Source organism: Henckelia pumila, chromosome 3, assembly GCF_033568475.1.
Source record: "Henckelia pumila isolate YLH828 chromosome 3, ASM3356847v2, whole genome shotgun sequence".
Lineage (NCBI taxonomy): Eukaryota > Viridiplantae > Streptophyta > Magnoliopsida > Lamiales > Gesneriaceae > Henckelia > Henckelia pumila.
The window spans coordinates 48,983,108-48,987,272 of record NC_133122.1 but is presented as its reverse complement, the minus strand read 5'-3'; the positions used below and the strand labels follow the sequence as shown (position 1 = coordinate 48,987,272).

The following is a 4,165-nucleotide window of genomic DNA, read 5'->3' as shown; positions in this document are numbered from 1 at the left end:
ACATGAATGCTTCAATTTGAGAGGGGATGATTGATTGATTGATTGATCTGATTGCATGAGATAATTAACTGATCGATTGATTTGAAGGTTTTGTTTCCTGGAGGAGATAGATACATGAATATGTGTGAATCAAGGAGAGGATTAGGAAGCCTTAGTCACGAGTGTAATTGTTTCGGAGGAGATTAAATGTGTGGCTGACGCCGCCGGCGGTGACGGATCTGATGGTGAGGCGTGCATCATAATTTCCGGATAGTTTAATCGGAATGATGCTTGGGCATTGTTAGAGGTTGTGGTGATTTGTTTGGTTCGAGGATCGGGAGGATGGTGGTTGTGGTTGTGGAGGAGGGCGGTGACGGAGGAAGATGCAGCTGCACTTGTCACCTAGCATGAGAAGTATCACGATTTCATCTGGCAATCGAGGAGGAGGGGATTTGATGAAAATCAAGGTTGCACCTCGCCACACAGTTTTGATTCTTGCATTTCTGTTGCCTTTTGTCTTCATTCTTACTGCCCTCGTCACCTTGGAAGGTGTTAACAAGTGCTCTTCTGTCGGTACTTTCCACACCTTATTGTATTCATTACCGTGGTAGATGTGTTCTCTATGTGCATGCTCACACACACAATGTAGATAGATATCATGGATTGATGAATTTTTTGTATTTTTTGTTGTTTCCAGATTGTTTGGGAAGACGATTGGGGCCAAAGCTTCTTGGAAGGATAGATGGTTCCGGGGTATACCTCGGCTGTTCTTAATTCTGTAATTTATCAGTATTTATTTATTTATTTATTGTGGTTTATTCCAGTTTTTCAAGATTGTATATCACTGCATGGTAATACAATTTTCACATCAAAGTTGAAACTTCCGTAGTGTTTTCTGCTATCACAGAGGATGTTGAAGGATTTTGTCAAGATCATGAACCAAATGAACTCTGAGAAAGTCCCTGATGGTCTGAAGCTTCCTGACACTTTTAGTCAACTTGTTTCTGATATGAAAAACAATAAGTACAGTTCTAAGGAGTTTGCATTGGTTTTGAAAGGAATGGTATGTGATCGCTGGTTCTATCTCTTCATATTTCGTTTTAGTACTTGGTCTCCTTGTTATGCAGACCTGGCCTCCTATGAGGCAATATTGTGAATGGTTTGATTTGCGAGAATTGTGACTGTTGTAGTGTATTTAGCTTTATTTCCCCCTCATTCCCCAGTTGTGGCCGCAAACCTAAATTTTCATCGTACAGAACTTTTCCCATTTCTTCTCCTTTCAAGTCCCATGGCAATTTATGTTTAAAAAATACTCAGTTAACTTTTGTTATATGAAATTTCAGCTATTACAGATGTTTACGCGCCCATGCACTTATTGTCACAAAATAATTATAACAATCTGTCGCAATTTGCTGTTAATAATAAATTATGTTGGATTTTTACACTTTGTTTGACAGTTACCTTATAGTTATCATTATCATTATTATTTATTTGCGTAACAGATGGAGAGATCTGAAAGACAGATCAGGGAGTCCAAGTTTGCTGAGCTAACAAATAAACACTTTGCAGCCAGTGCAGTCCCTAAAGGAATTAATTGCCTTTCTTTGAGGCTAACTGATGAATATTCTTCAAATGCTCATGCACGAAAACAGTTACCATCTCCTGAATTACTTCATCTGCTTTCCGACAACTTCTACCATCACTTTGTGGTTTCAACAGATAATATTCTTGCTGCTGTCGTTGTTGTCACCTCCACTATACAGTCATCTTTAAGCCCTGAAAAGATTGTTTTCCATGTCATAACTGACAAGAAAACATATGCAGGCATGCATTCATGGTTTGCCCTGAATTCTGCATCTCCTGCTATAGTTGAAGTTACAGGTATTCATCAGTTTGATTGGTTAACAAGAGAGAACGTTCCGGTCCTTGAAGCTGTGGAGAACCATTATGACATCCGAAACTACTACCATGGGAATCATATAGGTGGGACCAATCTCAGTAATACCACCCCTCGAACATTTGCCTCAAAATTACAGTCTAGAAGTCCAAAGTACATCTCTTTGCTCAACCATCTTCGTATATATCTACCAGAGGTAATTGATAGCCATTGATATGCTTTATGTGCACTTATTTTTTATTCTGTTAGAATTGTGAATATATACTTGCTGAAGTTGAATATTTTATGTATATCGCCAACTTGGAATGATTAGCAGAAGAAATGCTGGCCAAACCAACTGCAGTGCATTTTCTGTTTTGGTATTATTTCTCAAATGACAAAGTAAATCTGAACCATGCTTGTGCTTATCCCTGCAGTGTGCCAAAAACTTCATTTTGGTAGGTAGGATCTGATTTAAATCCAATTGCCGAGAAAATGGAGCCAGGTTTTGGTCAATATATTTATTGTAATTTAATTGTGTTAATGACAGCTTTTCATCATAAATCTTCTAGTTATTTTTAGTTTACAAAGGATTGGGTAAGAACCATTTTATTGAGTTATTGATGGCTTAATAGAATTAGGAAATGTTTGTGGTCTTGGTTTGTCTGGATAAAAGCGCTTTTCAAGGCATCGGTTATATAATTTTACTTTCTGACTTGGTTTCTTTGTTGAAATCGTATTGTATTGCAGCTATTATAACAAAAAATTATTGTCATGTTTTTCAGACTATAACTTTTGTGCCTGTTATATGTCTCTCATTTATCCAATGCAGATGATAATTTTTTGTTGCTAATGCAGCTATTCCCAGAACTTGATAAGGTGCTTTTCTTAGATGACGATGTCGTAATTCAACGTGATTTGTCCCCTCTTTGGGATATTGATCTTTGTGGAAAAGTGAATGGCGCTGTTGAGACTTGAAAGGGTGAAGATGATTGGGTCATGTCTAAACGATTTAGGAACTATTTCAACTTCTCTCATCCGCTAATAGCAAAGAATTTAAATCCTGATGAATGTGCCTGGGCCTATGGGATGAATATCTTTGACTTGCGAGCATGGAGAAAGACAAATATCAGAAACACTTATCACACCTGGCTTAAGGAGGTATGGTTTATACGTATTTTTTGCATAATTGTTATGCCCTATTTTTTGTCTATGTACTTGTAACATGTGAGGAAAAAGGGGATTGTTTATGAAAGTGGAAAGTTCAACAATACGGTCATTCAACTTTATGTGAGGAACAACAGATGAAATATGAGAAGAAATAAATGGAAAAAAAATGCACCATTAGATGAATTGACATTAATTGAAAAGGAAAATACATTGCACAGAAAAATTGTTTTATTTATTGTGAAAGTTAAATACTAATACAAGAGTTTATGTTCCAACACACTGGAATTTAAGGTTATAGAATATCGTGCTGAAATATTAAAATATCCTTCAAAATTTCACCTGATGGGTGCTTACCACAAAACCAGACCAACCCTGCACAAAGTTGGATCCATGAGGTTGTATCCTTCTGCGTGTTTCATATTTCTTTTAGCTAGATTTTACAAACTCTTTTGTTTTAATGTTATTTTCGTGAGTCCTGTGCAAAACCAGCATGCTATAGAATGTCAGGTGCTGGTTTTGTTTTAAGAAACTGCATAGCACCACACAAATTTTTCGAGCTGGATTGTTGGAATTTTATTTTGTGAGCCTTCAACTATCAACGAGTGTAGTCTGGTCAAGTTCTAGTATGCCGGCTTGCCTTCATTGCCTCAACCATGAACAACTGTAATTCTCCGGTTCTTACTCAGTTTATGTTGCAGAATCTGAAATCAGATCTTACTCTGTGGAAACTCGGAACCCTTCCTCCCAGTTTGATTGCATTCAAAGGTTTGGTGCAGCCAATCAACCCATCTTGGCACATGCTTGGCTTGGGTTATCAGAATAAGACTAACATCGAAAATGTGAAAAAGGCAGCAGTGATTCACTATAACGGCCAATCAATACCGTGGTTGGAGATTGGTTTTGATCATCTACGCCCTCATTGGACTAAGTATGTTAATTATTCTAATGATTTTATTAGAAATTGCCACATATTGGAGTAACAATGAACCACTATAGAAGCGGAGGGATCATGAGTTTTTCCTCCAAGATTCTCTTAGATATGTGTTGATATGATGTGGGCTAATAACGAGGGAACGCAAAACTTGTATAGTAGCATTTATTCATTTTTTTCCCCTTTGGGCAAAAATCATTATTTTTTGA

General features: G+C 37.2%; 1 pseudogene; it reads left to right on the top strand.

The window, feature by feature from the left end:
• On the top strand, positions 1–4,165 carry LOC140891020 (probable galacturonosyltransferase 13; annotated as a pseudogene).